Source organism: Halichondria panicea, chromosome 1 (genome assembly GCF_963675165.1).
Source record: "Halichondria panicea chromosome 1, odHalPani1.1, whole genome shotgun sequence".
Lineage (NCBI taxonomy): Eukaryota > Metazoa > Porifera > Demospongiae > Suberitida > Halichondriidae > Halichondria > Halichondria panicea.
In genome coordinates this window covers 7,638,388-7,651,559 of record NC_087377.1, presented here as the reverse complement: position 1 = coordinate 7,651,559, position 13,172 = coordinate 7,638,388, and the positions used below count along the sequence as shown (strand labels likewise).

The window sequence follows — 13,172 nt, the reverse complement described above, 5'->3', positions numbered from 1 at the left end:
ACTATAGCTAGTGCACTTAATTGTATAGACATTTAATTATGCAACTATAATAATAACGATGTAAACACAGGATATTTTGATCAGGAACAGGTTTGCAATGTTTTGCTTATAGTGTGAGACATCAGAGGACAAATCTATTATTTACAGTGACTATCTGGCTCATGTCCTGTTTCTGATTTTTGCTATTTTTCCTCTTCCTTGAGTTTGATTTGGGTGACTAATTGCATGTGTCGATCAGTAGCTATATAGTGGTTGGTCTATATAGCTACGTTGATTGCATGCATTGAACTTTATATCAGGTTTCTAATCATAATTATTATAAAGAGCGTGTGCCAGTGCTTGTTATGATAATCCCTTATTGCACGAGTAGCCATACTATTGATTGTAAATCGTTTGTGATGCAGTTTTAAGGACATTTTTAGCTGCAGTTTCAGTAAAAAAATTTACCGCAGCCGTTATTCGAACGTGCGGTCGTCAAGGCAGTAATTGCACGTCGTTAATGACGACGTGCAATTACTGCCTTGATGACGTGCAATTACTGAATACGCGATTAATTACTGTACGAATCACAGTGAATAATAGGAGAACATGCGATTATTGTAAAAATTGTCTGTATACTGATCCATTATTACTATAATCATTTTTATGATGTGTTATTAACAACTGGAGAGTGTACATGCAGCAATTAATCCCGTATCACATCCGGTCCAGTAATTGCACGTTGTCATTGACAGTATCATCAAATACAAGAATGCATTCTAGCTGACCAGTTTACGGAATGCTACTATGACAACCCCAACCACAACCATGTATGGAAAAAGTGCACTCAATAGAGAATGTGTATGAACATTCATCTTCAGTTTGGACGACTAAAAACAAACATCGTACACAACAGCTTAATTTATTGCCGTTACTAAAAAAGGAATTGATACAGAAATAGCCATATCAACTAATGAAAAGACAAGCAGTGGTCATATTAGCTAATTATACCAAAATATTTGCTGGTGAAAAACCTTAATTGCAAATGAGCCAAATCAGCAGAAAAATTGATCTTTTGCGATCTAACTATTTGCGTTCTGGCAAGGATCGTGTGCAGCAGGTTTTGTGATTTTATTGTTGTGATTAATGGGATGCAGTTAAAGCATATTAACTATAGCCTCTATCCCAGGCCGCACTTATTCTTATGAGGTCATTCCTGTACCACACTTTAGCATGCAATAATAATTATTGCAAGTATAACAACAATGTTAGCTTTAATTTACTATACCCTTGTGTCAACAAAGTGCATGTATTCCCATTTGAGTACATGTACTTAAATAAGCATGAACACCTCCCACTTCCCTATAAGGCAGCACTTAAAAAGTTACTTCACAACAAATGACAGCTACTCAGCAAATGCCAGAGTAAAAGCAAAAACATGGCGAGAGGAAAGTTACTTCACAACAACGATCGACTGCTGCTCAGCAAATGCCAGAGTGAAAGCAAAAACATGGTGAGAGGCATTAAGCAAGCGCACGCTTGCAACACTCGTTTTGCTGGAGTATTGTGTGTAATAATTATTAATTAATAGCTAGTACATGCATATAATTATGTGTTCATGGTGAATTAAGTATAAATAATTATAGGAAGTCAAAGCTGAATATTTTCTTCTAGCCTCGATCTACGAATCTGTTCAAACTATAATTATTCATTAGTGTATTATCTAGTTATTCATGCATATGCGAGAAATTTTCGTGAGGTGGAAGGTTTTCGTTTTTCGAGGGCAGGAAATTAAAATTAGGATAAACTCCCACGCACCGGTATTTCACATGCAAAGCTTATTGGTGGGTGTGGTCTCCTGGCAATGAACCGCGAAATTAGATCCCATGAATACTGAGGCTCTGGAGCCAAAAAACTTTCCCCTGGCAAAAATTTCCCGCTATACGGTACCTGGTTTGCAATTGTCTACAAAAGATTGTGACCACAAAATAATAAATAAGGCAGTTTAATAATGGAGGACAGGCCATGCCCATTTAAATTTAGTTTTGTAAAGTCAAAAATGTTGAGATATAATTAATTAGTTTTCGGGAGCACATCCTCGTACTCATGAGCTGGCTCAATGCTCTCATACTCTCCCTCTATTGTTACCGGGGCTTGTGAGTTATCAATCCTCTGTCTCCGCGGTTTCTTTGTTTGCTCATAAGCAATGTTTTTCTTGAGTACTGGAGCATAAGCTTCGTTGGTCTGCTCAATTCCTGGAAACGTTGAGCATCAATCCACTTGTCCGTCTGACTCAGGAGCTTGAACAGTTACTGCGCATCAAGGTCAATGTATTTGTATCTAGCAACGTACATGACTTAAATTATTATTTACCTTCTTTTTTCTTTTTTTTAGACAAATTACACCAACAACAATGACTACAAGCAATAGCAGAATCACCACCACAGTTATCCCTATTATAAATTATATAGGTGTATTTTAGCTACACATTTAATACTATTCGCTTTACCAGCTATTACTCTGGGCAATGGAAATTGGGACCCAGTAACAGGTGTGGGATCGGTAGGAAACAAAGTAGAAGGTGCACCTGTATATACACAACACAGTAAACAGTATGAATGAGCTACCAAATACACTCACTTGTTGGTGGATTGAGTTGCCTAATGATTGATACCTTCCCGTCGAAGATGGATTGTGAGCTATTCCAAGAGTAGACTATCACATGGCCATTAGCAAAGGTATCACTGACAGAGAAGGTCGTTGAACTTGCAAATGAGTCAATGAGAGCAACTAAAATTCTGTCGAGATTGATGGTAGACTGAAACAAAACAAGACAAACGACATCAGGGTCAGCACAAGTCACTTATGCATCTCCATTTGGCAACTTTGTGACAGAAATGCCCTCACAACTGGGAGGTTGTCCTATATACAAAATTAATGACACTATATATACACATGATCAGAAATACCTCCATCTCCTGAGGACACCATCTCCGTTGGGCAGCTTTGTGGCAGAAACACCCTCACTACTGGCCGGTTGTCCTACAAAATGAATAGAACAAGTGACACTATACGCATGCATGTACAGAAATACCTCCATCTTCGGAGGACACCGTAATAGATATGTCCCTGCTGTCAGCTGCTATTGAGATGGGCATTCTCGGCAGAAAATTGCGTTCAAGATCAAACGTAATCACTCTGTAGTTTCCACTGGGAACAGCTAATATTGTGAAATTTTCACTCCTGCTATGAGGTATGGTAATTACTTTTATGCTACCAAAATCCAACTCTCCATCAGTGATACGTATCACACAGACAAGAGCTCCGGGAGAGAGGGTACCTTCACATACTCAATGCTCACACTAATACAGTTTCCTTCAGGGCAAATGTTCACTGTCAAATTTTGAACATCAGTTGTTTCTACAAGGATAAAACATGTACACAATTAGCCATTATAATTATTGTTACAATACAATACTTATTATAGCGTACGTATATTGCTATGTTTTGGAATATCAGTTTAACACCCCCCAGTGCAGTAAGTGTGACAGTGATGTTGGTTATTATGTCAGAGGGAAGAGGGAAACTCAGCACAGTCAACGGGTATTGTATGATCTCGGTGATGGGACCTGGCAGAGCAGCTGAGTATATTCGGTAATGAGTGAAGTTGCGGCAGTTAGGCACCTGCAAAATGGAGCATTAATACTATAATGGTGAAGTTCCAGTTACCACATCAATGAGAGTCACTATTTTCATCAACACATCTTCATTCTGGCTGATGAGTGGGGCAATGCTATCTATCACCTGTACGTGGAAAAACACATGCAGAGCTGAGTGCAAAATATCAATATACAAAATGTACTGCAGTATACCTGTTATACTCGTAGGAAAAACCCATGCAGGGACTGCAGGTTCACTGGATCTCTTTCTTCTATTCCTGACTCACTAATTGGAGTCATAATGAAGGTGAATATATCACAGACAGTGTGGTTAGGGTATCCGAAATTAAGCTGTGCTTGATTTGTTCGTCCATTTAGAGGAGGAAGTGCAACCATCTCATTGGTGCCCAGAGCAGTAAGCGAGATGTCCACACGATAGGTAACATTATTCAGAGTGAAGTTATTCGTCACAGAGACAGCAAGGTGGGTTTCACTATTCACCACTTCAATAGATACACGCTCTGAAAAAAGGCCTCATTAAATTAAGGCAACCGTGTCTATAGGTGTACTCTCTACAAATAATTATAATCAACTCACCAACTACTATCAATGTTGCATTCCTTGAGAACACTACACTACTCACTGAAATTGCTGCACACTGATTGACACTGTTGTTGAACTGTAAACTGGCTGGGATGGTCAGCACTGATCATGAGGGACGACCTGAAATACCTCCAGCTACTCTGATTTCAGATGAACTGTTAGGGCTTGTAGACTCAATGCCATCCACAAACCAAGGGTGAGCTAGTGCTCCAGGAGACAGGCACTTAAACTCTGCCAATAATCCCTCGGCTCGTACCACTGACTCAGGCTCAATTGTAAACTGTTGGGCTGTGTGATCAGTATATACACACTATAGACTATAAGGTATTAGGCAGACAGAAAGTGCCTATAATTATACTGTACATCATGATCACTACCTTAGATAGGGGTAAATATAGTCTTCTTATTAAGTGTAAAAATGATAATTATAAACAAATTTCTGTGTTACTTTCAGTTGTCCATTTAGGCACAATAGATCTATTTTGATATTATACGATCTATTTTGATATTATACGATCTATCGTCTTTCTTCTAATTGCAGCGACACAATTGTGGTTTTACAGTGCATGGCGCGCACACAAATAGCTAGTTTGGCACTTATACTTATTGGAGTGATGCTAGTGTAATTAGACGTTAGAATGTAGAGTGATAGTAGCCGTGCAACAAGGTTATAATGAGTTAAATGTATGAATTATAATTTAGGGATTATTGATTTTAGGCCGTTTTATTTCTTTCTAATAATTACATATTATATAAGCCCCAGAAAAATATAATTCCATTGCCGCTCAATTGGTGGCTGGCGCGCTTCTTAATTAGGGTGGTACTGTAATTAGAAGAAAGACGGTATTGTAACGTATCTATATACACTGGCCACAAATTGTGAGCCATTGTCGTATAGCGGGAAAATTTTGCTGGTGTAAACTTTTGCTATTATTTTGGCCCTAGAGACCTCAGCAGAAATTAATGTTCATGGGTTCTAATATTCGCGTTTCAATCCAGGAAACCCATGCATGCACCCACCAAGAGCTTTGCATGTGAAATACCGGTGCGTGGGAGATCAAGTCTCCCAGTTTATTTTCGCGTAAACTTATACAGGAAATTTTTGCACCCCATGAAAATTTCCCGCTATACGGTACCGTAAATCCTCGATTTAAGGCGACCCTTGGACATTTCGCCCATATAGCACCATATAATTTTTTGTGTACATTAAAACTTTACTTTTGCCAAAACATAATTATTTAAAAGTGTCGCTTTAAATCGAGTTTTTACGGTACTATCATTACAGCCACAATCTCTGAATAATTATGGTAACATTACAAACACAAGGTGATGTTGGGACCTAATTGCAGAATAGCAAAATAATGCCTAGAGACCATGCATATAGCTAACTTACCTTTTACAGCTACAGTGAATGTCCCTGCATGCAATTGCAAGCAGAAGGAATGTCAAACTAGTGTAATCATCCATCAAAGCATATAGTATATAGATCTAAGAAAATACAGTCTAGTTATAGTATGATGTATAGACTCTAGTACAGCTACAATGCAGCATAATAATACATATAATTATGAACAATGATTATGCATGGTGTAGGGACTGGTAAAGATCAAAATAATATACGACACTATAACTTTCATTTTTCAAATCGATACATTGTACACAATCATACAACTGTGTCTGAGAGGTGAATAGTGCCAAAATGTAGAGGTGCATGCATGGCGGTGTTTAGTTGGTAGTGGTGGCTTAACCTCAAAAGTGGCGGCAGCTTAGCCTAGTTGGTGGCAGCAGCTTAGCCTCGAATATGTTAAGGTGGCTGTGAATAAGATAATGTTGAAACCACTTGCCATATTGACCTTTAGCTAATTAAATTCTTGCAGACTACTTCTAGCCTAGTTTGTAGTGTCAAGTGCCAAAATTTACTTTCATACAGTTCACAAACGTGACTTACATTGTACAGATAAAAAAATATTATATACGAACCTGCCATGGATGCATGCATACGAGAGTAAATACAGCATATAAGCAATAATAGTGCATTGACACGTACACCTTTTATAGCATACTATATAGTGGAGCCCGGGTATAGTCGTGATTGGATGGGCGCCTGGGAATAAGTTGGATAAGAATTTCGAAACACTCTGTGCATGCACACAAAATATAATGTATCCTAAACACTGAATGCACAAGCAAGCTTACACTATATGTAATAGTTATTACATGGCTATGAGTGCCACAAGCTGTTTATTGGCCCGCAGAGGAGGTACAACACTCGGTTAAGCTCACGTGGCTGCAATTTGTTGCTGGCTAGTAGCTAGAATTTTACAAGTATAGATTTGTTGTAAGTATCAAGGCTCAGATGTTGGCAGTGATCCTATATCCTGAATGCAGGCACGGAACTTATTAAACACTCTAAAACAGAATTAGGTCTGCACTAAAACAATAATATCTCAAAATCTAAGTGGTGCATGGTTGGTTGAAAAGCTATTTCACATCAGCATAAGGCCAACAATCAACCAGTTAGATTTATTGTAAGAATCAAGGCTCAGATGTTGGCAGTGATTCCTGAATGCAGGCACGAAACTTATTAAACACTCAAGCTACAACTAAAACACAATAATATCTCAACAGGGTGTCATACAAGATTTTGAAGTAGAGGGGGAAATGAGAAAGTAACCAGACAATTTTGCTAAAAAAAAGTTCAACTCAATACCCAGCTATGGACACTTAGTCATACAACTAGTACTTCAAAGGGGGGGGGGGTTAGGGGGGATATCCCCCCTTTCCCCCTGTATGACCCTGCTCAAAATCTAAGTGTTGGTTGGTTGAAAAGCTGTTTCACATCAGCATAAGCCCAACAATCAACCTTAGAAACGTCAAGTCACGGTATTTCTTGAAAGATACACGCCAAACCAATCCACTATCAAAGTACATGTACACAGTCTTGAATGATTTCATCACAAGTTAATGATATTCATAATCCTTTTGGCTGGTCATGTGACCGTGTCGTACCTCCTCTGATTGGCCCGGTAGTAGATTGTGGTCAAGCAGGGCCTTTAGGCCCGAGATCAGTATCTACTACAAGGGCCAATAAACTGTTTGTGGCACGAATTGCCATGTAATAACTAGTTGCCTTGAAAACCATTTGCTGCATATAGAAACCAGCATAGAAACCACTTCTGCGTATATATAATTATGAAAAGAAAAAAAATTTGGTAGTTTGTTCTGTTTTTGGTGGAACATTTAAACTCTTTGCCCCCCCCCCCCTTCTCCACTGCTCTAATTAACATCTACAGAGAAAGCACAGATCTCTTTTAGGCGCCAACACCCTGGTTTCTCAAGAGGGCACCACACAAGGAGATCCTTTGGCAATGCCCTTCTATACCTTAGCAACAAAACCCCAGATTGACGACGGAAACACATGACCTAAAACAAATCTGGTGCGCTGATGACGCCACTGCTGCAGGTAAAATTTCTGACCTGAAGAAAATTAATGGTGGGACAACTTGGCAAAACTGGGTCCACCTTTTGGTTACTTTGTTAACCCCCAAGAAAACTTGGCTAGTCACTAAAGATGGGCTCCCTCTCCACCGCCTCTCAGATATTTGGGGATTTTGAGGTCAACATCACCACAGAAAGAAGACCAGTGCTATATATAGGTTCCCCGATTGGCAAGCAGGAGTTCATATCTGATTTTGTCACAGGAAAAGTGGATACCGGAGATTGAAAACTGTCGAAAATGGCAGACAGCCAACCACATGCAGCCTACGGTGCTATCACTTACGGCCTTGTAAGTAAATGGTCTTACCTTTCAAGAACTACCCCAGGCATTGACCAACTACTGCTTCCCCTGGAGAATTCTATTCGAACCACCTTGCTGCCAAAACTAATAGGCAGAGAGGCACCCAACGATCTTGAGAGGAGTCTATTTGCCCTCCCTGCTCGCCTAGGAGGTTTAAATATAGGAAATCCTGCGTCGTTGGCAGAAGATCAATATAAAGCATCACAACAGGTGACAAAACCCCTTGTTGACTTAATAGCATCGCAAAACAAAAACTACCCATACGAAGTTCTCCTACACCAAATCAACACAAAGAAAAAAATGAAAGAAAGAAGAAGACGGATACAGGACTAAAAGTGGCTAATGATGTACGAGAGTCCCGAAAAAAAGGCGCTTCCAGCTAGCTAACTGGTTCACTGTGTTATAACGCTAGAAGAGCACGACTTTGCACTCCATAAAACAGCCTTCCGTGATGCCATTGCTCTTCAGTATGGCTGGTCCCCATCGCAGATCCCCTCAAACTGTGCCTGTGTAATATTTACTATTTAAAAAAGTTTTTAGTGGTTGGAATTACAATAACTGTATCGAAACCATGCATATATGCTGTCTAGTAAATTTCCCACATGAACCATATTATAGTGTGTCACTATAAAGACTCACTGTATAAAATGATTTGACAGTTTGGGTGGGAGGTGGGAACCTTCACCAAAAGGTCAACTTTCTGTATGCCATAATTATACAGGACTGGCCACAGTGCAATTAATATGCCATATATATACCTTTCATCTCATGCAGAGGTCAAAAGGCAACAAAGCCTGGAGAAAAGAAGGATTGAATCAAAGAATTATGTATTAATTAGTATATTGCCCAGCATGATAAATTGTTAAAAGACATGTCTTTTGAGGAATTTTAGTGAATTCGATAAGTAAATTTTTAGGTTTTCTTCCCACAACTAGTGCATTAGGTAGTAGCCTATAAAACTATAGATAGAACAGGAAAGGGATTGGAAACGACCAGGCCGCCCTGTGTCAACGGGTGAAACACTCCGCGTTATGATTTCGCGGTCACGGATATTGTAGTTTTTACCGTACTCAGGTTGTATTTCAACTGTTTCTAGCTCTCCTATCCACTAGCGATCACTCGGGGGCTGGGAGATACTCTAGAGAAGTAAGTTTACACCACTGACAAGCTCTAAGTCCGTTGTCTTTACACTTTTTGTTGAGTTTTGCTTGAATTACTTCATGTCAACTTTTCTCTTTCCCTGCTGTGAAGCCGAAACAGCAAAGGACATTGCTTGACTTGGTTATTATGTATTATCTAAGTGCTATATAGAATGGTTTCATGCTATGGATAAGCTGTACTGTTCATAAACGTTTGCAGTATAGTCCTTCAAACTGCTTTAGTATACTTTTAGAGACACCACAGGCCTTGACCTCCCACGACTTCATAGTAAGGGCTATTCCTTCTTGTATATAGCATTAGCCTCAATTCCAGGCCGCTCTCAATTGACAAAGACTCTAGTGAGAGGGGCTGGGATCGAAGTATAGCATTTATTTGTTTAGTGATATAGTGGCTGCATGCGTTGCTTAGTCGACCTTTTAGAGCTAGATTCTCTTTACGTTTTAACATTCAATTTCACCATTTCTATGTACAGCACATTGTATGGCAGCAAGACAGGTAATGAGCATGCTGACTATAAATATAATCCTTTGTAGTTTTAGCCACACCCTATAACGCAGAGTGTTTCACGCAAACATTTTCGTTTCCAATCCCTCTTACTGTTCTATATCCATGACAAAACGGGCCAAATGAGTTATTGGGTGGCAGGGTGAGGTATAAGTCCCAAAAGCAGATTCTCAAATTTTACTGCATTTACACATTGAGCAAGTGCATGCATATACAATATAGTAGTTCCTACAGTTCCATAGTTCCATGGTTCCACAGTTCCATAGTTCCAAGCGTTCCATAGTTCCATGGTTCCATAGTTCACGGTTCCATGGTTCCATGGTTCCGTGGTTCCACATGCACTTCCATGGTTCCACAGTTCCATGGTTTTATATAGTTTCCATGGTTCCATAGTTCACGGTTCCATGGTTCCATGGTTCCACAGTTCCATGGTTCCACGGTTCCATAGTTCCATGGTTCCATAGTTGCATGGTTCCATGGTTCCATGGTTCCAAGTGTTCCAAGCGTTCCATAGTTCCATAGTTCCAAGCGTTCCATGGTTCCAAGCGTTCCATGGTTCCAAGCGTTCCATGGTTCCATAGTTCCAAGCGTTCCATGGTTCCAAGCGTTCCATGGTTCTATAGTTCCAAGCGTTCCATGGTTCCAAGCGTTCCATGGTTCTATAGTTCCAAGCGTTCCATATAGTTCCATGGTTCCAAGCGTTCCATGGTTCCAAGCTTTCCATGGTTCCAAGCGTTCCATAGTTCCATAGCTCCAAGCGTTCCATGGTTCCAAGTGTCTCATGGTTCCAAGCGTTCCAAGCGTTCCATAGTTCCAAGCGTTCCATGGTTCCATGGCTCCATTGTTCCATGCATGGTTTCAAGCGTTCCATGGTTCCAAGCGTTCCATGGTTCCTACTGTTCCACAGTTCCAAGCGTTCCATGGTTCCTACTGTTCCATTGTTCCATGGTTCCAAGCGTTCTATGGTTTACTGTTCCATGGTTCCTACTGTTCTATAATTATAGTTCCATAGTTCCAAGCATTCCATAGTTCCAAGCGTTCTATAGCGTTCTATAGTTCCAAGCGTTCTATAGCGTTCTATAGTTCCAAGCGTTCTATAGTTCCTATATACTGTTCCTGGTTCTAAGTGTTCCATGGTTCCAAGCGTTCCATGGTTCCTTACTGTTCCTGGTTCTAAGTGTTCTATGGTTCCTACTGTTCCTGGTTCTAAGTGTTCTATGGGTCCAACTTTTCACTTTTTTTCCATGGTTCCATGGTTCCTACTGTTCCGTGCATGGTTTCTATACTGTTCCTCGATCCCAGCGTTCCATAGTTCCCACTGTTCTTTTAAAAATGTTCAACAATCATGGAACGCTTGGAACAATGGAATGCTTGGAACTATGGAACAATGGAACACTTGGAATCATGGAACAGTATAGGAACCATGGAACGCTTGGAACAATGGAACAATGGAACGCTTGGAACCATGAAACAGTAGGAACCATGGAACAATGGAACAGTAGGAACCATGGAACGCTTGGAACCATGCATGTAACCATGGAACGCTTGGAACTATGGAACCATGGAACGCTTGGAACTATGAAACTATGAAACTATGGAACCATGGAACGCTTGGAACTATGGAACCATGGAACTATGGAACTATGGAACCATGGAACGCTTGGAACTATGGAACCATGGAACTATGGAACATGGAACCATGGAACACTTGGAACCATGGAACCGTGGAACCATGGAACTGTGGAACCATGGAACTATGGAACATGGAACCATGGAACACTTGGAACCATGGAACCGTGGAACCATGGAACTGTGGAACCATGGAACTGTTGGAACCATGGAACTGTAGGAACCATGGGACTGTGGAACCATGGAACTGTGGAACTTAGAACCGTGGAACTGTAGGAACCATGGAACTGTGGAACCATGGAACTATGGAACCATGGAACTGTGGAACTTAGAACCGTGGAACTGTATATAGGAACTACTATAATTATATTGTAGTTTATTGCTGATTCAGCTATATTGGTGAGTCTTATATCAAGTACCAACCGTAATGCCAGTGCAGTGCAATATAATTATGGTTGCTTGGTAGTGATGAACATGACATAATTATACAGATCGAGCACTGGATTGCTTTAATCTGCCCACTCACTGGGCAACAAATATATATAGTCTCATCCATCTCTTTAAAAGTATCATTAAAAAATTGTAAGCTGACCTGGCCATAATTATATGTACTGGTCGAGATGCTGGTACACAAAACTACAACCGTGAAAATGCACTCAATATTGACATTAGCAGTCTTTTTTGTATGATGAGGTCATGCATTCCTGCATGATAAGTAGCAGACATAATAATTATACATGTGCTGTGGGACTTAGTACTTCATGTTAAAAATCTAGTTTGGGGCGCCAGTCAATTTTTAGGTACTTTTCCTATAGTAATGAAAGCACCACGGGTGCTGATGCCTCGGTGGAGGTGCCAAAGCTACATACATGTAACATAAAGCTACTAATAGCGTTTACACACACATTATATCATGAATTTGATGAACAATCTTGCATTGATTTGCTGCATGCAGGCAGAATCCAGGGAAACTCAAGAAGTATAGGTAATAATCGACCATGATTGTTATTAAAAACGATCGATGCCAAAAGTTTAAGCTAAGATTAATGGCTGCATCAGTAGAGCCTTGCAGCTCTCTTCTCACTGTTGCAGCTACCAATAGCTATAGCGGTTTAGTGCAGAGCTAACTACTAAGTAGCACTCCATAGACGAGTTTCGCTACGCACTCTTCTTAAAAGGCTGCAATGGCATTCCAAGTAAGCAAAACTAGGTATAACTCGAGAACGAAGCATTATTTGCAAATCCACGAATTAAAATCCAAGACTAAAAGCCTATAGAAACTCTTACTTGCACTTGATTCATCCTTGAGCAGCTGTAGCAGTAGTCTACACACACACACACACACACACACACACACACACAAACACACTACCGTATACCTCGCTTGCGCATGCGCACCGAGGCATAATAAAATCAGCAAATCTAACTGCATGAAAAAATAGTACATCCAGTAATTCAAAGAGATTGTAAAGTATAGAGCACAGAAGTGCTAACCCTCGGCTGTTGACATGAATAAATAGATCTATAAAAACCGAAGGAATGTTCTAATAAAGAAGCAACAAACTAATAACTTTTAATAGAGATCGGTAAAGGATCACTTCAGCTGCAAATATGTAGATTTACCTCAAATAATGGTCGCGTGTATAGAGCTAGCCAACGTGCAAGTTAAGTTTTTTAGCTTTACTCGCTTATATATACGACAACGAAGTTTTAACATCGAAATCTGTTAAAACTATTGTATGAAGGCTACCCATGCTGTAAACGCAGAGCTATGGCATCCAGGTGAGCAGGCTCATAAATTACAAACAGACAGACAAACAAACAAACCAACGGACTAC

The 13,172-nt window shown here is 40.0% G+C and overlaps 2 long non-coding RNA genes across 2 annotated transcripts; one reads left to right on the top strand and one right to left on the bottom strand.

The window, feature by feature from the left end:
* The first annotated feature begins 569 nt into the window (after window positions 1-569).
* Window positions 570-6,016, top strand: LOC135340470 (uncharacterized). The gene is made up of 3 exons (XR_010396382.1): window positions 570-1,492; window positions 3,514-3,945; window positions 4,017-6,016. It is a non-coding gene; the product is annotated as an uncharacterized LOC135340470 (long non-coding RNA).
* LOC135340334 (uncharacterized) lies at window positions 1,871-4,154 on the bottom strand. The gene is made up of 7 exons (XR_010396311.1): window positions 3,852-4,154; window positions 3,709-3,783; window positions 2,949-3,663; window positions 2,620-2,901; window positions 2,489-2,566; window positions 2,353-2,432; window positions 1,871-2,291 (listed from the first exon to the last, which is right to left on the bottom strand). It is a non-coding gene; the product is annotated as an uncharacterized LOC135340334 (long non-coding RNA).
* Window positions 6,017-13,172: the final 7,156 nt, after the last annotated feature.